The sequence below is a fragment of the Hyaena hyaena genome, unplaced genomic scaffold (genome assembly GCF_003009895.1).
Source record: "Hyaena hyaena isolate Hyena2069 unplaced genomic scaffold, ASM300989v1 scaffold_3, whole genome shotgun sequence".
Classification (NCBI taxonomy): domain Eukaryota; kingdom Metazoa; phylum Chordata; class Mammalia; order Carnivora; family Hyaenidae; genus Hyaena; species Hyaena hyaena.
Window position 1 is genome coordinate 9,287,218 of NW_024080635.1, and position 23,183 is coordinate 9,310,400.

Below are 23,183 nucleotides of genomic sequence, written 5' to 3' on the forward strand. Positions count from 1 at the left end.
GGTAAGGTCCAGATCATGCAGGACCTAGTAGACTCTGGTGAGTACTTTAGAGTATTCTAAGTGAAAGAGAAAGTTGTTAGAGGTATTTTGGTGTATGTGTGTGTTTTAAAGCAGAATAGAATTTTGATCTGATTAAATTTTTAGAAATTTGCTGCTATTTGGAGAGCGGTACTTATAGGGGACAGTTGGTAGCTTAAGGAGTGTTTTCCTGTTGTGCTTTAATATAAATGGCATGAAGACAGTTCTGTTTCTATTCCCTGTTTTCCTCAGAGCTTGATGCACTGTAGCCAGTCAATATTTGCATGAATACATGAATGAATGAAAGAATGCAGAAACTACCTATCAACCTCTTGTTGGTCTGGTTCTCTTGAGGCAATGATCTGAGAGAATTCCTTCCTTTGGAGGTGGTATAATGGAGAGGAGAAAGCACATTTTGGGTCTAAAATATCTACATGAGAATCCACTTATTAGCTATGTGACTTTGACCCTTTATTTCTTCCTCATTTATAAAATAAAGGTTGTGTTGTTGTGCCTTTGCTGTTTACATTTACCATTACCTGCTCTAATCCTTGGGGCCCCTGGTATCCTAATTACAGACTCCTAGAGGTTAAAGGGAGCCCGTGTTCGTACGGTTCAGCCAACTTTCTAAAGCAGGTCTAAAACCAACAATTTTAGACATGTGGCTGTATTGCTAAACCCCACAAACACAGGCTAATTGCAAGGAAGCCTAGTCTCAATTATAGCCTACTTGTTAGAAAAGGAAGCAGCAGACAGGTGGCAGTCCTTGAGGGCCTGGTTTTAAATAGATATCCTAATCTCAAGCTAGTCTTATCAATTGTTTATTAATAAGTGCTTCTGTAGTGTTTGAAAGTTCTTAAATCCTTTCTTCCTAATTCTAATCTTGCTTATACTCTTGGTTCTTAGTTAAGTAATGTTTCTTTGGTAAGGTGGAAAAAGCCCTGAAGCTCAGAGATGGGATTACGGGATTCTAGTCCTGTCTCTGTTATTAGCTTCCTAAAAGAGTCACAGGTCTTAATCTGTTTGCTCATCTGTCATGGGGGGATAAGAGTATCTGCCTTCTTATCCCAAGAGTTACACGGATAAAAAAGTTATATCCTGGGAGAATTAGAACTTATTTTAGCAGCCCTCCATCATAGATAGGTATTGAAATCTGTTATTAATATAAGAATTAATAACAAGACTTAATTTATTCTGTAACAAATTGAATAATTGAGCTATTCTAGTAAATCACATGAATTGGCATATCTCCACTTTTGCCTTTTGGGATCTATTTTTTATAGCTTTTTCAAGGGCAGACGGAAACAATATGGGTAAGGGTTCATACATGTTGTTATTGAAAAGGACCTTAAATATCATGTCATCTAAGTTTTCAGACTAATGAAGCTGAGGCCCAGAGAGTATAAAAGTCTTGTCTGAGGTGTCAGTGGCTGAACTTGTCCAAGGCTTTTCACGCTAAGAGGGCACCTCTTCTTTTTACCAGTTTCCCATTTGGTCTGGACCCTCCTCCCTTGTGGGCAGGTGATACGGGGTGGAGGGGGATGAGAAGGCAAGGCTTTCAGACATCTCTTCTGCAGGTTATGTTTTTCCCTCTGCTTTTACCTGAAATGTCTTGAACTCCAGCATGAAGTGACTTGAGTGTAGGAAACTGGTCAGGGATGGCATTCAGGTTTTTATCAACCAGGTGGCACCAGCTTGGCTCTCACCAAGGTGCTGGCACTCTTCAGCCTCAAACCTACTGATTGGTAGCATTTCATCTTTCCATTGGCTCATTTACAGGTTGGCTTTTTGGTGAAGAGATTGCATAGGATAGGGGAAAAAAACCCAACATTTAAAATCCCTCCTTGTTTTTCTTCTGCCCGAGAATGTTGCCTCAGCAATTTCAGGGGAAAAAATGATGGTCTTCTTGCTTCTCCGTAGACACAGTGGGGCACTAGATTTGACTCCTAGGACTTTGGATATTATGGTTATCTCATGTTTAAATTTTTATCCCACTCTCTCATTTTCCACCTTCACACTTTGTTCTTTGCTTATATCTGGAAGACCTCAAAAAGTTAATTAGTAGATATGAGGGGTGGCCTGCTCGAACAGAATCACAGATTAATGGTATCTCTGTGATCCTTAGTTATTCTGGTTCTCTCTGGTAACAGAAAGTAATCACTGTGTATGCTCAGGTGAAGGGCTGATGGTGGTTCTTCTAGAGACGGCACATGACCCAGAGTTTTTCACTCTGGATAATTTCTGTTGATCTGCAGATTTCACGAACTTGTTTCTCTCTCATCTCCATTCCGTTCTTAAGCCCATTCAGAGGATTTTTGTTGTTGTCGTCTCAGGTGCTACAATTTCTGTTCTGAAATTTCCACTTTCAGCAAAAAAAGTTTCAGTTTCTCTGCTCAGCTATAATTGCTGTTTTAATATCCTGTCATATAATTCCAGTATTTGGGTCATCTTGGAGTTACCCTCTGCTAATTTTCTTTTCCCTTGCAAATGGCTGTAGTTTTTCTAGTTCTTTATGTAATTTGGGGTTGTCTCCTGAACACGAGTGCATGTAAATGTTATGCTGTGGAGACACTGATTTCTGTTGACGTTTTTGTTTTAGCAGGCAATTAACTCAGACTCAAAACTGCCAGGTCTGACTCCCCTGCAGGGGTGGCCGTTCAGATCTGAGTCGTTCTTTTGTCCTTGGCTGGGGTGCTTGGGTTCTACCCTGTGCATGCACCATGCAGGGTTAGCAAGAGATTTGGACAGAGTTCATACTCAACACCTGGGACTTTGCTTCTCTGGCTCTCTTTTCTTCCCATTATCTGTGGCTGCTCTGGGCACTGTCTTATAGTTCCTCCAGAGAGAAAGCCTAGGGTTTGTTTTTTGACTGGCCCTGTAGTTGGGTACCTCTCTGGGGAAAGCTCCAAAAATGGAAAATTCGTCCCATCCCAGCCCCTTCTACCAGTTTTTTACTTCCCTCCAAAATCTGCCAGTCTTTGTTCACTTCAGACTTTATTTATTTATTTGCATTTTATCCAGAGTTTATGTTGTTATCTGTTGGGGGATCATACTAGAACCACAATTACCTACTTGCATTATCAAAGTGTTTTGGGAACAAAAGTGATACATATTTAAGAGAGCTTCATTCTTCAGCAATCAAATAAGAATGGCTGATACCTGTTTTCAGGATGGCTCATTACCTCAGGTGGATTCAACCATGCTCACTTTAACATGCTTTCCAACCTTGAATCAGTCTCTTCTTCATGGGACTCACTTTCTCCTCTAGCAGATGAGGCAGTTAGACTCTCTGTGATCTGTAAGGATCTTTTCATCTCTGCTTCTAGACAGACAGAGACGGATACACCCACCCATACTCTTACTACCACCACCGTCTTCACCAGAAGTTAACAAGAAGGAACAGAAGAGGTGCCAGAAGGAAGTGGTGTGGGTGGCTCTCCCAGGGTGGAAAGCTCTCTGAAGGGGCAGCACTAAAGAGCCTGAGGATGTTTACAGTCATCGTCTTGTTCTGGGGACAGAGGGTCAGTATTCTAAGGGTGCAAGAAGTAAAGAATGTAGACAGTTGAAAACAAATCAGAATCATCAGGAGTTCCTTTTCATTTGATTTTAGGCAGTGCATTCTATCCTGTTTGGAAGGGAATACCCCCCTGGGCTTTAGTAAATATGCCAGAAAATGTGGCAAGATATGGTGGTGGGGGCAGTAGCTTTTGCAGGGGTGCTGCTGTCATTGTTAGGGTTGAGTGGAGCTAGACCAGATTTATGTGGCATTTTTTGGAATTCAGAATTTTTATGTAGGAGAGGTTCTAAGCTATGGAGAGGAAAGTGTGTGTAAGGTGGGTGGAGAGGGGGAAAAGAGACAGCTGCAAGACTGAAGGCCTGTGCACTAGTTCTGAAGCTGTTTAAGTTTAAATAGCTGTTTAAATACATTAAATACTTTTTAAGAAGTGTGTGTGAGGGGAGGGTATTTGGGGAGAGCTAAAACTTCTCCCACATCCACTCAAGCCATCCCTTGGGAGCTGACCCTGGTATAGATCTTTTTTCCTACTTTTTTTTTCTAGTTTCATTGCTTGTCACCAGTTCTTTTCTGGTCTACTGGCTTGAGTGTTTAAGGCTCTCATCTTACATTTATTTAATTTTCTTTTTAATGTTTTATTTATTTTTGAGAGAGAGAGAGACAGCATGAGCAGGGGAGGGTCAGAGAGAGAGGGAGACACAGAATCTGAAGATAAGGCTCCAGGCTCTGAGCTAGCTGTCAGCACAGAGCCCGACGCGGGGCTCGAACCCATGAACCGTGAGATTGTGACCTGAGCCGAAGTCAGATGCTTAACCAACTGAGCCACCCAGGCGCCCCACCTCATCTTTCTTGCTTTGCTGTGTAGGAGCATAGAGGTGGGGTTGGACTCTACTGTATATATGTTATGGGTTTGGTAGTGGAGGTGTAAAATCAGATTAAAGGGGAACAACAGCTTTGGAAGAAGGAGGTCACATGGTGGCCTGTGTGATGTGTAAGGGAGGGATGGGGAGTTGCGAAAGAAGAAGGGGGATAGTTTGCATATAAGATCAGGTATAGAAGCTTTATTTCCAGCTTAGAAGATATCTTTCCATTCTTTGGCAAGACTTAGATAGATAAAAGTTTGCCTGCCCCATATCTTCCACATCCAGTAATTCTTCTGAAATTTTAGGGGTAATATTCAGTGGGTTAGTAGACATTTTTGGGTCTCCAGTAGAATGTTCGTTACAAAACCAGGGGGTAAGTTTGCAGACAGAAATGCTGTGCTTGGTTCTAATATTAGGTTGTTCAAGGCCCTTTTGAGACCCACATATAGAAGGCAACAGTCAGTCAGCCTGGTGAAGGGGCTTTTGCGTTAGGTGTGGGTTTAAATCCTGACTACCATTTATTTTCAAACTGTAAGACCTTGGAGGAGTTGCTTGACTTCTTGAAATTTAGATTCTTTATTGGGGGTAATATTATTGGATTATTGTCTTAAATTTTTTTTTAATGTTTATTTTTTAGAGATAGAGACAGAGCGTGAGAGGGGGATGGGCAGAGAGAGGGACACACAGAATCCAAAGCAGGCTCCAGGCTCTGAGCTGTCAGCACAGAACCCAATGCGGGGCTCGAGCCCATGAATTGCGAGATCATGACCTGAGCTATAGTCAGATACTTAACTAACTGAGCCACCAAGATGCTCCTGTATAATACTGTCTTGTATACAACATATATAAAATATATTGCCTGGGTGTGGTAGGTACTCCACAGATGTTTCGTGTTTTTTTCTTTTTCTTTTTCTTTTTTTTTTTATTTAAAAAAATTTTTTTAATGTTTTATTTACTTTTGAGAGGGAGAGAGATAGAGAGAGAGACAGCATGAGCAGGAGACAGCGTGAGCAGGGGAGGGTCAGAGAGAGAAGGAGACACAGAATCTGAAACAGGCTCCAGGCTCTGAGCTGGCTGTCAGCACAGAGCCCGACGCGGGGCTTGAACCCACAAACCGCGAGATCATGAGCTTAGCCGAAGCCGGACACTTAACCAACTGAGCCACCCAGGCGCCCCTGGTGTTTTTTTTCTTACCCATTTTCTACAACATATTATTTTTAGTAGAATCCTGGCTTTGGCCCTAAGCAGTTGGGTGACTCACCTTTTCTAAGTTTGTTCCTTTCCATAAATCAAGGACATTTAACTGGTTGATTTCAAAGATCCCTCTCAAGCTATGAGATGTCAAGAGTTTTTAGACTGTTGGGAATTGTGTAGGTGTGTTAATTTAAGAAAGACAGTGTAGTCTCCCTTGAGACCATATCATCTGATAGGAAAAGGGAAGTCTCCTTCTTTCCCCTCAGCTCAGTCTTGGTGCGATTCACATTTTACCTATCTCTTAACTTTCTGTTTATATTCTGTCCAGGTCAGGAGGCAACTGCCATTGAGAGATAGTGAGTGCCTGTTTCAAAGACAGCAAAGTATCAGGGGAGCCACCAGAAGCATTAACGGAAAGCTTAAATTACCTAAATGGTAAGTATGTTGTACAGTGAAACTTGGCCACATTGATAGAATTGGATGGTTTCTGAAGTCTCTATAATTTGTGTACCATTGCAGGAAAGGGAGGAAAGTTAATATTCATTGATGACCTATTATGAACCAAACACACTGCAAAGTATTTAACATGTTTTCTGATGTAATCATCCAACCAGCCAGCCTAACCTTGCATTTGGTCAACAACTTTCAGAAATAGGCCTCATTTCCATTTGTTGAATACTTACTGTATGCCAGGCACAGTCCTGTTTGACATGTGTTATCTCCCTTAGCATTTACACCAGCCCTATGAGGTAAGTGTTGTTATTTTCCCCATGATGAAATGAACCTGGAGAAGTTAAAGAACTTCCAAGTTCACACAGGAAGTAAATGGGAGGACTGGCTTTCAACCCTGGGTTATTTTCATTGTACTGTAATGTTTCTCTTTTGAGAAAGTTACTTTTCTTTTTGGTTGAGACAGTGACTTAATGTTTAAAAAGCAAAGCAAAATAAACAAATGAAAAACGCTTTTGATTGACAACTTTATCCATTTCCTAGCCCATCTGGATTCTGTGTGCCAGTTATTTTATTGGTTGTTGTTGACCAAGGTGGAGAGCACTAATGAAATAGAAGCAGCTCGTGGAGGGTATGGCCAGAGGCCCTTACCTAGTGGTCTTGGTCACCAATGGTAGCTGGATAATAGAGAAAAGTTCTTGGGACAGTCAAAGCAATGGGGCAGCTGCAGAATGAGTCTGGGAACTGGGTTCTAGGGATAGTAGTAGTGGGACATAGGAATCTCAGCAAGGCCAGGGTGATCCCTCCTGGGAAAAGGGCACATTAGACATAGCTCAGGCTCTTCTTAAAGGGGTGGGAAACTTTGAAGCAAACTCTTGCCCTACTAACTGGTTCAGGATTCTTATTCTGTTCCTCTCCCTGGGGCATTTTCATACCTCAGGGAACTGGGTTATGATACTCATTTCTGGTTGGCTTGTGTGAACAATCATTTGTTCATTGATCTTTCTAATGGTGTTATAGTCTCTTTTTATTGAAGCACCAATATTTTTTATGTCTCAAGTTTTTATTTAAATTTTAGTTAGTTGACATATAGTGTAATATTATTTTCAGGAGTAGAGTTTAGTGATTCTTCATTTACATATGACACCCAGTGCTTATCACAATAGTGTCCTCCTTAGTACTTTTCACTCATTTAACCCATCTCTTCCCACCTCCCCTCCAGCAATCCTCAGTTTGTTCTCTATAGTTAAGAAGCACCAATGTTTTCTAATATACTTCATGAATTTGACAGGGCGGATAATCATTTTCTTCAACAAAACTCATTACACGTACCTATTATACACAGTGTATTTTATATACTGGGGCTTATGTTATGATAAAAATTGACCACTTACTATATGCTTAGCACAATTCTTAGAGCTAACCAGCTCTAAACAAAATGCTAATATAACACTAAACAGAAAAAGTCCTTGCTCTCAAGGGTTATATCCTAAAGTGTAGAAAAGTTATAAAATAAAAAAGAATAACTAGATATAAATAAACAAGTATGTGTATAAATACTGTCTACTAGATGGTACATGCTCAGAAGAACCAAAGCAGGTAAGGTAGTCAAGTGATAGGGAGCCTGGGGGTGTTGCTCCTTTTTATGTAAGGAGATCAGGGAAGGCCTCTGATGAGGTGACAGTTTAAGCCTTGTTCTGAAAGAGGTGAGGAATCCAGCCAGGGATGTCTGGGAAAAAACATCCCAGACAGGGAAGAGCAAATGTAAAAGCCTTGATGTATGAGTATGACTCGTCATGTCCTTGATAAGGAGGCCAGTGTGGCTACAGTGGAGTGGTAGGGAAAGAGTACTAGGAGTAAGGGCAGAGAAGCAGTGGGGCCCAGATCAGGTAGGTGCTCAGAGCTAGGGAAAGACCTTTGGAGTGCATTTTATTCTAAGTGAGATGAGGGAGGCACTGGAGAATCAAGAATAGAGTGACAAGAGCTGGCTTATGTTTTTTGTTTTTTTTTTTAATTTTTATGAGAGAGAGCATGTGAGTGGGAAAGGGGCAGAGAGAGAGGGACAGATAATCCCAAGAAGGCTCCACGCTGACAGCAGAGAGCCCAATGCAGACCGTGAGATCATGACCTGAGCCAAAGTCGAATGCTCAACTGACAGAGCCACCTAAGTGCCCCAAGCTGACTTAATTTTTGAGAGGCTTAGACCGGTTGCTGTGGGAGAATAGACTGGAAGGTGGAGGGAGGTGGGGAAGAGGAGTAATGTGAAGCATAGAGACCTGTTAAGAAGCTTTTGCAGAGATCAGTATAGTCTAGGGAGGATGATGGCTTGGACTAGGGTCATAGGGTGCAGAGCCAGAAGGTAATGGATTTTGGACATATTTTGAAGATACGGTCAGCTAATTCTCTCTGTAGAGATTTTTTTTTTTTTTTAAGTTATTTTTGAGAGAGAGAGAGAGAGTGTGTGTGTGCGAGGTGGGAAGGGTCAGAGAGAGAGGGGGAGAGAGGATTCGAAGTGGGCTCTATGCTGATAGCAGAGCCCTATGTGGGGCTTGAACTCACATATCATGAGATCGTGACCTGAGTCAAAATCAAGAGTTAGATGCTTAACCAATTGAGCCACACAGGTGCCCCTAGAGTTGCTTGATTTATCTGGACTTAACCTCTAGGTCACATGGGTTTGAGGGTATCATTGGAAACTTTGACTATGATCCCTGGTGAAATTCTAAAACTGAGCAAAGGATGAGAACACAGTATCCCCTATAAGCCACTTGTGTACACTAAGTAAGTTATGCTGATAATAATTCTTTGTTTTCTTTTTTTTATAATTTTTTTTTTTAATTTTTATTTATTTCTAGGGGGGAGAGAGAGAGAGAGAGACAGCGTGAGCAGGAGAGGGTCAGAGAGAGGAGATACAGACTCTGAAATAGGCTCCAGACTCTGAGCTGGCAGTCAGCACAGAGCTCGACGCGGGGCTCAAACCCACGAACCGCGATATCATGACCTAAGCGAAAGTTGGATGCTTAACCGACTAAGCCACCCAGGCGCCCCAATTCTTTGTTTTCTTTAAGCTCTGTCTGCCTTGATTTTATTTAAACTAAAATCATTACAAGTTTATTATAGAAATCTAGAAAATAAAGATTAATGGGAAGAAACTCAGACTACCCATAGATAATTAATACATAACATTTTGATGTATATCTGGACAATTCATTTTTGAAAAGATTCTAGGCTGTATAGTCAGGAATATGCTACAAAGATAAGGTGTCTTAAGTGCTAAAATTAGGTATTTAACATTTTCTCCTGTAATTTCAAGACAAAATTTTGGGCTGGCTTGCATGCAGGTATATTACAACTATCAATAATGGGTCAATATTTATCAAGAGGGGTTGATTTTTTTGTGGCATTCTGGATGGCTGTTCTTGATTATATTTTAACAGTTTGAACATAAGTTTGGATGAAGGTATAGAAAAGATGTGCCTATCATACTTACAGTGAATGTTTGTAAGCTGGAATGTGTAGAAATATTTAGACAATTGAAAACTATCGACTGAAACTAACTTTCAAGTTGAAATGTGAAAAATAGTAAATGATTTAAGCTAAAACTTACACAACACTTAAGATGGACTGGGTACTAATCTAAGCACTTCACATATTAACTCATTTGCACTTACAGTAACTCTTTAAGGTCAGTATTGGAGTGTAGAGAAGTCGGTAACTTATCCAAGGACACATAGCACTAGTAAGTGGCAAAGTCAGGGTTTGAATTTAAGCTGTTTGTCTCCAGTGTCTGTATTCTTTAAACTTTGTACCATACTGCCTACAAAAGATGTAAGAAATAAGTTCTATATTTAAGTTATCAAAATTAGATTTAATAGCAGTTTATTTAAAAAAAAATCACTGTGAGCCTACAAACTGGTAATGTGACTGCCAGATTAGTTTATGCAGTCGTAAACTTCATTATTAAAACTGGATTAACCAGGTCATCTTTCAAATCCTCCCCCAGCTCTATACCCCATTGCTTCTGTCTTAGTTCAGGCTCCTATTCTATCTCTTGCCGCGACTATTATAATAGCTCCTTAGTTTATTGTGTCAGAATGTTCTTTCACAAATGCAGTTCTTGTGTTGTTCCCTTGCTTAAATCCCTTTGTTCAAAGCAGCTTGCAAATTTGCTTCCCATATCCACTAGTAGGCATGTAGTATGTTTTGGAGGGTCTGTACAGGGTGTTATTTTTATTTATTTTATTTATTTTGTTTGGTTTTAGAGAGAGAGAGCATGAGCAGGGGAGAGGGGCATAGAGAGAGAGAGGAGAGAGGAGAGAGAGAGAGAGAGAGAGAGAGAGAGAGAGAATCTTAAGTAGGCTCTGCACTGTCAGCGTGCAGCTGGAAGCAGGGCTCAATCTCAACAACCCTGGGATCATGACCTGAGCTGAAATCAAGAGTCAGACGCTTAACCAACTGAGCCACCCAGGCACCCCTTTATTTCTGTTTCAGTGAGTTGGCCACATATAAGAGATTCATATAAAAGTAGAGCATGATCTGCCATTAGCCATTGTGTTACCATGCCCCTGTCATCATTGACATTATTGGCCTGATCTCTTTGGCATTTGCATTTGCAACATTTGGCATAAAGGCTAAGTACCTTTCTTGAATGTGGTATCCAGATCTGAAAACAATTCTTTAGATGTGGTTTGGTCAGTACAGGATACAGTCAGACTTGTACCTTCACTTAATTTACCAAACATTTATAAGGTTCCTGCCTTGTTCCATCACCATGTTCAGTGCCCACATCAGGAAAATAAAGAGTCCCTGCTCTCTCAGAGTTTAGAGTCCAGTAAAGGAATACAGCTATGTGAGCAAGTAAGTATCATGGGTACAGTGATGGAAGTATTAACAAAGCTTGGGGGGGGGGGTGCATATTGTTGTGGGAGGAGCTGTTTGAAAAGGCTTGAGAGAACAGGTCCTGCTGTGAAAGATGTTCACCACGGGAATGGGGTGGAGGAGGCTGGAAGGAAGAGGAGAGGGGTGAAAGCCCAACTCTAAACTTGTTCCTGAAACATGGCCACTTCAGCCTGTGCAATTGCTGTGAGGTTTCAAGGGCCTCTATGTTGTGCCCTGTCTGCTCTCCAGCCTTACCAGTTACCTGCTCTGTTCCTCCCCTTGTGCCTCTTCACTCCGTCCTGCTGGATTAAAGTTCCCCAAATGCAGCGATGGTTTGTCCCCTCTGTCTCCCTCCTCTTCTCTTCATCCCTCCTCCTCTCTTCCTCCCTCCTCCTTCCTTTGCTTCCTATAAACAATTATTTTATACTCTTTATGTACCAGAAACTATTTATTTATTTATTTATTTTTTAAATATTTTTATTTATTTCTAGGAGAGAGAGAGAGAGACAGCGTGAGCAGGGGAGGGTCAGAGGGAGAGGGAGACACAGACTCCGAAACAGGCTCCAGGCTCTGAGCTGGCAGTCAGCACAGAGCCCGATGCGGGGCTCGAACCCACGAACCGGGAGATCATGACCTAAGCGAAAGTCGGACGCTTAACCAACTAAGCCACCCAGGCGCCCCTACCAGAAACTATTTAAAGTGCTGAAGAGACAGCAGTAAAAAACGGCTACAAATACGAAAAGCCATGTTCTTGACTTCATAGATCTTAAATTCTAGTAAAAAGAGACAGTAATCAAGTGGTTAAGTGTGCCCCCCCGTCAAAAAAATATATATAAGGTATCTTATATATATTTAAATATATCATATATTTTTTAAATATATCTTAAATATATATAAGGTATCTTATATTTAACTATATCTTATATATTCTTTAAATATATCTTAAATATATATAAGGTATCTGCCTTGGAGCTGTCCAGAGATGGAGTGAGTTGCCTTGGGAAGAAATGAGCGTCCTTCCTGTCATCAGAAGTGTTTATTTATTTTTTATTTTTTAATTTTTTTAATGTTTTATTTATTTCTAGGAGAGAGAGAGAGAGAGAGAGACAGCGTGAGCAGGGGAGAGTCAGAGAGAGGAGTCACAGACTCCGAAACAGACTCTGGTCACTCACCCCTCTGACGCGGGGCTGGAACCCACGAACTGCGAGATCATGACCTAAGCGAAAGTCGGACGCTTAACCGACTAAGCCACCCAGGCGCCCCCATCAGAAGTGTTTAAACAGGCGTTGAATGGGCTGCTTGTGAGGTACCTTCTGCATTGACTGGGAGGTTGGATCAGACAGTCTTGGACTCATTTACCACTTAGAGAATCTCTCTGTGCTAGTTGAGCTACTAACTCTTGAAGTTTGCGTATCTAAGACACATGAATTTGTGATGCTGAGAAAAATAATTTAGGCCCAGCAGTGAAATAGAAGCACTCGAGGAAGTGTTGGGATATGGACAGCTTGAGGTTTTAAGACAGGTGACTAGATATGGTAAGGAGGAGGCTGCTTAAAAATAGTCTTCCCATTTTCCTTTTGGTTAGGGTTGGCACATGGTGGTGCACCGGTCCACTGCCTGTTTTTGTAAATAAACTTGGATGGAAACATAGCCATGTCATTCACTCCTACGTTGTGTATGGTTGCTTCATGTTACAAGGACACATCCCCAACTTAGGTCTTACAAAGCCTTAACTATTTACTGCTAAACTAAATTGTATGCTTCTTTGTATACTATGGAACTTTTCAAGATTGAAACATAATTAACCTGCAATGTTATATTAGTTTCAGGTGTACAGCATATTGATTCAGCAGTTCTACTCCGTGCTTACCATTGATGGATAAGACAAATTCTAAAGACGAAGTTTGCCGACCCCCTATCTTCAGTGACTGTTGGGAACAGGAAGTGTGAATCATGGCAGCTATGTTAGGGGGGAAAAGCAGGGCAAGTTTGACCGTGTTCTATTTCAGACTTTCCTGGTCCAGTAGGACAGGAAGAAGAGCCAGCTTCCAGAATGCTGGATAGGGCCGTTTGGAACTGGGCTCAAGAACTTTGGCAGAAAAGAGCATTGAATGAGAGAATTGGTGCCGTATCTTTCTCATGTGAATGGGAACTCAGCTAGACACTGGTGTGGGGGACAAGTTGGCATTAAAGGATGGGACCACCTTTCCCTCTCTTCACTTTCCTATGATTCCTGAGGTTTAATATTAACAATTTCCTTCCCAGAATCCACCTTTGGACACAATCACTTCTTCTGAGCTTCCAGTGCAACATATATCAAGTGGTAAAATGTGCTAAGTGAAAAAAGTATGGTTAGAGGACAGGAAGCAAAAGGATGGGTGTTGTATTGTGTGTGGCTGTCGGGGAGCCTTCTTCATTGTTTTATAATTTGCTCTCTTTTTCTGGTGACTTAAAGGCAAGGTCAGGTCTTGATCATCTGTCTAGCACCTTGCAAAACGTTAGGTACATCATAGTTGCTCCATAGATGCCTACTAAACAAATGAATTTTACCTGGATAAACATACTTTTTTACTAGGGCATGTGGGAGGTACTGGGAAGAGAGGCATCTACCCCTCACTTTTGGATGGTTCTGGAGGTAGCAAAGCCATTTCTTTCTCTATGTGTAGGGCCAAAAGGTCAGAGAAAAGTGGCACTCTGACTCCATTTTCAATCAATTTTCTTGTTTTCCCTGGGCAGAAGGGTTGATTTTAGTGAGAGGCTATTTCTAGGAAGGTTTTGCCTGGTGAAACTTACCTTAGGTATGCATAGGACTTTTCAGAGTCCTTTATAGATGACTGGATTTTTTTTTTTTTTTTTTTTTTGATGTGAGGTAGGTCAGGTTGGTATTTGTTCATTTGCTCAGAGGAGAGTGCAGGGACATAGAGAAGATTATTGATTTGGCCAACAGGGTAGCATTCTCAAAATAATATGGACTGTGGAAGTAGACTTGGGTTCAATATCTGGCTTTCCTCCTTGCTAGCTGTGTTACTTTAGGAGTCCAAAGCTCTATATCCCATAACATTTTTGTGAAGACTGAATCGAATAATAGTAACAGCTACTGCTTGTTGTGACTTATGGGCAAGGCATTCTGCTAAGTCCTTTACATCCGGGGGATTACCATACTTGAATGGATGAGAAAGCCTTAGGTGATTTGTTTCAGAAAAAGTAAACATTAGATCTGGGGTTCCTAGAGAAAGCATGTGTATTAAGTACTTAATATATTGTTTATAGTACAGTACTGCTCCATTGGTGGTTGTCCTCTGTACCTTTTTGTTATTGGAGTTATTTTTGTTATTTGGAGTTATTTGGAGCCCAATGTGGGGCTTGAAACCACAACTGCGAAATCATGACCTGAGCCGAAACCAGAGTCAGATACTTAACTGACTGAGCCACACAGGCCTCCCAAGGTGGTTTTTATTTTAAATAAAAGCAGTGGAACTCTTTCTCTGCTGTCAGAAATCAGTTGCTTTGGTTGATGAAGTGAGAGAAGGAGCCTGAAGCGCAGCCTACTCAAACCTTCTCCCTGTTCTCTTTCCCCGGGATGACCCCTGAGGGGATTTGCTGAGCCCAGATTGAAAACCAGTGGACTGAATAATCTTTTAGCTACATTTTGGCTCTAAAATCCCATTAAAAAAATTTTTTTTTTGTTTTATTTTTCAGACAGAGCATGAGTGGGGGAGGAGCAGAGAGAGAGGGAGACACAGGATCTGAAATAGGCTTCAGGCTCTGAGCTTTCAGCACAGAACCTGATGCAAGGCTTGAACCCATGAGCCATGAGATCATGACCTGAGCTGAAGTCGGACGCCTAACCGACTGAGCCACCCAGGCACTCCTGAAATCCCATTCTAAGGAGTGGAAAAAGATGCAGATTATTCCTGCCTTCTGTCAAGCATGTGGTCCGATAACTGGAGCTAGGCAACCTATGAGTATTGTGGGTTTTTTGGTACTTATGCCCCATTTCTATGGCATAGACCTGAAAGGCAGAAAGGGCGAGTTCAAGTGGAAAAGTACCAGGACTGAGACTCTACAGGTGGCACTGGGCTTGGGATGAGGTTGTTTAGAGCATCATCAAAGGACCTGGTATCTGTGCTGCCATATCTGCTCTTGCCAATTGTTTTTGCCCTTGTAGTCCATGAGTAGCTTGTTGACATCATTTTTATTATTTTGTATTAATGGTTAGTGCCAAAGGGCCGATAAGCCATTTAGTAATGGGGGGGAGGGGCTCATTCAGCCATTCATTCATCAAATTTTAAGCATTAATTATGTTCTAGGCTTCCTGCTGGGTACTGAGCATACAGTGGTGAATAAGAAACAAGTTGAAGAGACAAAATGGGTAAATAAAATTTGAATACAGTGTGATGTGTGCTGTGAATGGACCAGTACAGCACACACTGTAAGAGCAAGGAGAGTCCCTGGTTTGGACTGCAGTTTTGGGAAGGAGATCACTCCGGAAGCTTCCAGGCGGAGGTATTGTATAAGGTGGGATTTGGAGAAATGAGAAGGGTCGCGCTAGTAAAGGCCAGGAGATGATAGAGCGCAAGGTTTGTGGGCTGCGAGAGTGTGGAGCCCACATAGAGTTTGAAGACAAGGCTGACAAGGTAGACTGGGTCAGATCCTTTGGGGCTTCCCATGCCTTCCTGGGGACTTTGGTCTTTATCCTGAGAGCAACAAGGACCTTGAAAGGATTTTGGGTAGTGATTTGTAATAATTCCTTCTCTTCATACCTCCAGTAAGTATGTGCTGTGTGGTTACTGGGCTTAGCTTTTCCATTTCTAGTGCTGTACTGATTGGTTCATACTGAGTTTTGAACAGAACATATAACATTGGCACTAAAAGCCAAATAAATAAGCAGTAGGATTTATGGATTCTACTAGTTCAGAATTATAATTTATAGATGGGACTGTACTAACGTTTAACATTTCTCTTCTGAAAAAGGGATTTGTTTATTAAAACTGTAGTATAAACTAGTGTAACTAAGAGTTGCTGAGGGGAATGTTTCAGTTTGGGGTAAGCTGGGATTTTTTTAAACTGCTTTTTTGAGATCTAATTTATATATCATAAAGTTAATCTCTTTAAAGCAAATGGCTTTTTAGCATATTTACAAGGATAAGCTGATTTAAAGTACTTTGTAGAAACATCATGTATAAATTGTTTTCCAGTATCTGCTGTGCCAGTACAGATCCTCTTAAAATTGGTTTATTGTCTGTATTTAGTTCAGCCCCCTATTTCCTTCACCCTATGTATTAGATTGGTAAGGGTTTTGCTTTTTGGTTGGTTGGTTTTTACTGTACCACTAGGCAAAAGGCCAAAAACAAGTGGCACTCAAAGTAGGAAAAGTGAATGGGAGTAAGGGAAAAGTTTTTTTTTTTCCTTATATAAATACACAAACGTAGATTTTTTTTTCCCCCTTCAATTTTTTAAAAAAAAAGCCTATTTATTTATTTTGAGAGTGAGAGAGAGAATGAGCTGGGAGGGGCAGAGAGGGTGGGAGCAGAGGATCTGAAGCGGCTCTGTGCTGACAGCAGTGAGTCCGTCGCCGTGCTTGAGGTCATGACTTGAGTCGAAGTCCGACGCTTAACCAGCTGGGCCATACAGGCACTCCTCCCCCTCCATTTTTGAGACTGAGGAATCCTTTAAACTGGGAAGAGAAGGGAGAACAAAAGAAGCAAAGATGAGAGGTTAGAGAAGGATGTACCCAGGAAAGCAAAGTGTTGGGGAGGGAGAACTAATCAGAGAGGAGGCAGGATCTCAGGAGGCTGAGAGAGGGGAGACTCCCAAACCTCATAGGCCTTGGTGTTTTTAAGGGCTGTGCATGGGCTCCATCTGGTGGCTGTAGGCTTTCAGTGCGGTCAGTGGAAGGGATCTTGGGGCTGGAGACAAGTGGCTTTTGGCATTTCCATAAGTCTTTCTCTTTGGCCCTCTGTTTTCTTGTGGGATCATTGATGAGTCCATTTTTCTCTTTCAAGTGGTGGTAGTTTTTCTGTTATGGCTCAGATCATGTTCCTTCCCTTTTCCCCCCTAGTTTTAAATCTAATCTCATCAGACTATAATGCCCAGTATCCTTAGTCCTGCTGTCACCTTCTGATACTCGCAGTTCCCCAAAGTGCCTCTGATTTCTCAGTGGCTTTAGCTTCTTGTTTAATGTCACTCTTTCCAGCTCTGGTCCAGTTAGTTTGTGGTGCTTTCAAAGTACAATTCTGTGGTCCTTGCATCACCTTTGCCTCTCAGTTATTTCTCTCTTCCGGTGATCTTTTTAAAATCCCATCGTGCCCCCAGCGTTCCCACAGTCATGGTCATCTGTGGCCAAAAACTTCAGGTTTTTAATTTTACTTTTTTTATTAAGACTATCTTAGGGGCATCTGGCTGGCTCAGTCAGTGGAGTGTGTAACTCTTGATCTCGGGCTTGCAAGTTCAAGCCCCACATAGGGTATAGAGATTACTTTATAGTTTTTATTTTATTTTTTTACTTTTGAGACCAAGAGAGACAGAGCATGAGTGGGGGAAGGGCAGAGAGAGAGGGAGACACAGAATCTGAAACAAGCTCCAGGCTCTGAGCTGTCAGCACAGAGCCTGACGCGGGGCTTGAACTCAAGAACCGTGAGATCATGACCTGAGCCGAAGTCAGATGCCCAACCGACTGAGCCACCCAGGCGCCCCTAGAGATTATTTTAAAAAGTAAAATCTTTCATTTAATGATATCTTTATTTTAGAGCATTTTTTGGTTCACAGAAGAGGTGAGGGGAAGGGAAGAGATTTCTTATGTACTCCTTGCCCGTCTTCCCCATTATCAGCATCCCTCATCAGAGTGGTATGTGTTACAACTGATGAACCTCCATTCACATGCCATAATTGCCCCAAATCTGTAGTTTAGGTTTTGGCTCACTCTTGGTGCTACATTCTGTGGGTTTGGGCAAATGTATAATGACATGTATCCATAGAGTATCATGGTATCATATAGAGTAGTTTCATTGCCCTAAAAATCCTGTACTCCAACTATTCGTATCTTAGTTTTTGACATTATCAGTTACTGGAACCCCTTGGTAATTTCAGTTCCTGGAGACAGATCGCCCTCTGATTACCATTTCCTGTCTTTGAAACTCACTCCTGCTAGGACCCTGACTCCAGCAGTCCTTCTGTCCTTGTTGGTACCTTCGATTCATTTGGTCCTGTTACATTTTCACTGTTCTTCTTATATTCTCATCCCTTTTAACTGAATGAGCTTAAGTTCCCTTGCACGTCCATGTAATTCCTGTGGCCTTCTCTTGCTTTGTTGAATTTATCAAGTTTCAGCTTGGTTCAATGCAACTCTGTCCTCTCTGTGCCTTCATTTGTTCAGCTGAACAAGACTGGATATAAAAATATAACCTTGCTGATTGGCTTCACTTTAAATCCTAACTATGAATTTTAAGTGGGCCCTTAATGTTGCCTCGTGGTCATTCTATATTTCCCACTCACCTGGCTGACCAGATCTGAAACCTGTAATACTTTACCCCCCACTGCTACTTTAGGAGGATGACCTTGTTTTCTGTTTCAGTGAAGACACAAAAACCACCTGAAGAGAACTTTGCTAGACTCCTGCCACCACACCTGCCTTCCCACCTCCCCACTAAGACATGCAGCCACATCCTCTGCCTTCCTGTCCATCACCATGTATGAACTGTATTCTCCAGCACTGCTGCTTGTACTTTATCCTAGAGCCCCATTTTCTCTCTTCTACCCCAAACATTCATTGTTGCAGAAGGTTTCTGCCTGTCTTTCATAATTTGTCAAAATTTCCCTTTTTTCCTGGATCGTATTCCATCAGTATACCAGCATGCTTTTTCTTCTGTCTTAAAAAGAAACACTTTGATACCACTTTTTCAGTCAGTGGCCTCCCCACCAATTTGCTCTGCTTTTTAACAGAATTCAGAAATCATCCAGTATTTGTGATCTCCAATTCATTACCTTATTTTTCAACTTTTTCTTTTAAAAAATATCTTTAAAAAATGTTTATTATTGAGAGAGACAGAGTGCAAGTGGGAGGGGCGGAGAGGGAGACACAGGCTCTGAAGCAAGCTCCAGGTTCTGAACTTCAGCACAGAGCCCAACACAGTGCTTGCACTCACAGACCGCGAGTCGGATGCCAGCCAAGCCGAAGTCAGATGTCAACCAACTGAGCCACCCAGGCCAAGTGCCCCTCAAACTTTCTAATAAAACTTTTCACTTCCATCACTTTACAGTGCTGCTCTTGTCAGCGTGACTTCCATGTTGTGAAATTTAACAGTCTGTTCTCAGCCATCATTTTGTTTGAGCCATCAGCTTCACCTGACAGAACAGAGCACTCCTTTCTCCTTGAAAGGCTTTCTCTGCTGGGCTGCCATGAGAGTGTATTCTCTCCCAGTTTTCCTTTATCTTGCTGACTTTGTCTTTGTCTCCTTTGCTGCTTACTCTGCATTTTCACCAGTAAAAAAATATTGGCCACCTTGGGGCTCAGACCTTTGACCTCTTGGTTTCTTTGTATTCACTCAGTTCCTTGACAGTCTCATCCAGATCATGGTTTTCTAAGCCATCCATACATTGTTGACTCACAGATTTATAGGTTCAGCCACATCATTTCTCCTGAATTCCAGATTTGTATATTCAGACAGCCTCTTAACGTCTCCATTTGGATGACTAATACACATCTCCTAACTAATATGTCCCAAACTGTGCTCCTGATCTTCCTTCTCAGATTGCTCCATCCAGTCATCTCTGTTTGAATTGATAACAATTCCATCATTCTGCAGATTCAGACCAAAACCCTCGGAGTCATCCTTAATCCCTTTGTCTCCTGTCTCACAAGCAATCTAAGAGCAAATGCTGTGGTTCTACTTTCAAGTGGCCAGAGTCAGGCAGCTTCTTAACCAAGTGTGTGGCCACTGTCCTGGGCCAGGCCAAAATTGCCTTTTGATTGGATTACTGCACTGAACTCCTATTGATCTTCTTGATCTACCCTTATCCTCTTTGGTCTGTTTTGAGCATAGCAGTCCTGTCCATATGTATCTTGTTTAATAGGGCATCCATCTTTATATTTTGTTATTGAGGTATAACATACAGTGTACAGATCTTCAGTTCTGTAGCTTGATGTCAGGAATCTGTCATCCGTAGAACATCCCCAGCAGTCACCTGCTAGTACTGTCTCCCCAGCGGTAACCACTCTCACCATGGATTAGTTTTTGCCTGTTTTTCAACTACATATAAGTGAACCCATATAATCCAGATTGATCTCTTTACATCCAAGTCAGAATATGTTATTGCTCTGCTCACAACTTTTGGATAGGTCTCCATTTCTTAAATGAGAACCCAGAGTCCTCCAGGGCCTACAAGGTGCCCCAACTTCCTCTTTGACCCCATCTCTTGCTCCTCTCCTTTTGTTCCCTCAGCCCCAGCTGTGCTATCCTTGTTCCTTGAATACACTAAGTATGCTCTTTTTTTTTGTATCTTTTGTCTTCAGTCTTCTGTTTGCCTGGAATGTTCTCTCCTAAGCATTCTTCCTTGCTTCCTTCAGGTCTCTGCTTAGGTGCCACCTTGAAGTCTACCCTAATTACATTATTTGAAATTGTAGCCTCCTCTCAGCATTCCCCTCAGCCTTCCTATAGAGCTTGTCTATTAAACTTACATTTTTTTAAAGGGCACTTTTATGTTCACAGCAAAATTCAGCAGAAAGCAGAGATTTCCCATGTACTTTCTGCCCCCACACATGCACATCTTCCCTCATTATCCACATTTGTTACAACTGATGAGCCCACACTGACACATTATCACCCAGAGCACATGGTTTACATGTGCTCTTGGGTGTTGTACATTCTCTTGAGTTTGGACAAATTTATGAGATGTATTTACTGAGTATTATACAGTAAGTATAGTATTGTATAGAGTAGTAGTATACAGAGTAGCTTTATTGCCCTAAAAATTCACTCTGTTTATCCCTCCTGATCTTTTTATTGTCTCCATAGTTTTGACTTTTCCAGAATGTCATATAATTGGGATCATATAGTATGTAGCCTTTTCAGATTGGCTACTTTTACTTTTAAGCTTCCTCCATGTGTTTTCATGGCTTGATAGCTCATGTCTTTCTTTCTTTCTTTTTTTTTTTTTTTTTTTTTAAATTTTAAAGTTTATTTTGAGAGAGCGTGTGTGCATCTGGGGGAGAGGTGGAGGGAGGGAGGGAGGGAAAGAGGATCCCAAGCAGACTCCGCACTTGTCAGTGTGGAGTCCAGTGCAGGGCTTGAACTCACGAAAGATGAGATTATGACCTGAGCCCAAAGTCAGATGCTATAGTCCGCACCCCTATAGCTCATTTCTTTTTAGCCAAATAATATTCCATTATTTGGATATACCACAGTTTATCCACTCACCTACTGAAGGACATCTTGTTTGCTTCCAAGCTTTGGCAGTTAATGAATAGAGCTGCTGGAAACATCTGCATGCTGATTTTACTCCTTTGGGTAAATACCAAGGAGTGCTATTGCTGGATCATATGTTAAAACTATGTGTAGTTGTAAGAAACCACCAAACTGTAGCTGTTAACAGTTTGCATTCCCACTAGCACCGGGAATTCCTATCGTTCGGCATCTTCACTAGCATTTGGTGTTGTCATTGTTATGGATTTTGGCCATTCTGATAGGTGTGTAGTGATATCTCATTGTTTTGTGTTCCTCTGATGACATACTATGTGGGTCATCTTTTCATATGCTTATTTGCCACCTGTATATCTTCTCTGGCCATTTTTAAATCCAGTTGTTTTCTTACTGTTGAGTTTTAAGAGTGCTTTGCAAAAGTTCTCTTTTCTGTTCTGTTGATTTATTTGTTCTTTTACCAATACGTCATTGTCTTGAATATTGCAGTTTATAGTTAAGTCTTGAGGTCAGGTAGTGTCAGTCTCCCAACTTTGTTGTTCTTAAGTACGCATTGGCTGTTCAGGGTCTTTTGCATATCAGTTTATCGATATCCACAAAATCATTTGCTTGAGATTTTGATTGGGATTACCTTTAATCTGTAGGTCAAGTTGGGAAGAATTGACATTTGGACAATATTGAGTCTTCCTATTCGTGACCATGGAATATCTCTTTTACTTAATTTACTTAATCTTTAATTCATCAGTTTTATATAGTTTTCCCTATATAGATCTTGTACATATTTTGGTAGGTTTATACTTACACAATTCTTTTTTTGGAGCTGGGTGCTAATGTAAATGGTATTGTGTGTGTGTGTGTTTTAATGGTATTGTGTGTTTTTTTTAACGTTTATTTATTTATTTAGAGAACAGGGGCGGGGGAGGGGGAAGGGCCAGAGAGAGGAGAGTTGAGAGAATCCCAAGCAGGCTTTATGCTGTCAATGCAGGCCCAGTGCAGGGCTTGATCCCATGAACTGTGAACTTATGACCTGAGTCAAAATCGAGTCGGCCTCTCAACCAACTGAGATACACAGGCACCTCTAATGGTATCATGTTTTTAATTGCAAGTTCCATTTGTTCATTGCTGGTATATAGGAAAGTGACTGACTTTTTTTTTTTTTTTAAGTTTATTTAGAGCATGTGTGCACCATGAGTACGGGAGGGGCAGAGAGAGAAGACACAGAATCCCAGGGAGGCTCCTTATTGTCAGCACATGGAGTCCAACACAGGGCTTGACCTCCTGAACTGTGAGATGATGACCTGAGCCAAAATCAAGAGTCAGAAGCTTAACTGAGTCACCCAGGTGTTCCGCAACAGACTTTTTTTTTTTGTATGCTAACTTTGTATCTTGCATTCTTGCTATAATTGCTTATTAGTTCTGGGAATTTTGTTGTTGTTGATTCATTTGGATTTTCTACAGTCATGTCCGGTGCAAAACAGTTTCATTTCTTCTTTCCCTTTCTTTTGTTTTTTCTTGTCTTACCATATTAGCTAGGATTCTAGTACAATTTTTAGAAGCTTTGGTAAGGGGACTGACTTCTTGCTTATGTTCTTGATCATAGAACAGTTTTCCTCCTTTAAGTAGGATGCTAGCTATAGATCTTTTTTTTGTTTGTTTTGTTTTAAATCAAGGATTTTCCTTCTGTTCCTTGTTTGCTCACTTTTATTGCGAATGGATGTTGGGTTTTTGTCAAATGCCTTTTCTGTATCTTTTTATAAGATCATGTGATTTTTCTTCTTTAGTCTGTTGATATGCTAGATTACATTAATCGATTATGAATGTTGAACCAGTTTTGAGTACTCAGAATAAATC

The 23,183-nt window shown here is 41.3% G+C and overlaps 1 protein-coding gene across 5 annotated transcripts in view; it reads left to right on the forward strand.

Moving 5' to 3' along the window:
- LUZP1 (leucine zipper protein 1) overlaps positions 1–23,183 on the forward strand; it is a 99,004-nt gene that overhangs the window by 57,897 nt on the left and 17,924 nt on the right. For 4 of the 5 annotated variants that reach the window (XR_005528310.1, XM_039231465.1, XM_039231491.1 and 1 more), the window contains exon 2: positions 5,918–6,024. The exons of the other annotated variant lie outside the window; for it this stretch is intronic. The gene's annotated coding sequence lies outside the window, so the exon portion shown is untranslated. The remainder of the gene's footprint in view (positions 1–5,917; positions 6,025–23,183) is intronic. 5 annotated transcript variants of the gene reach the window in all.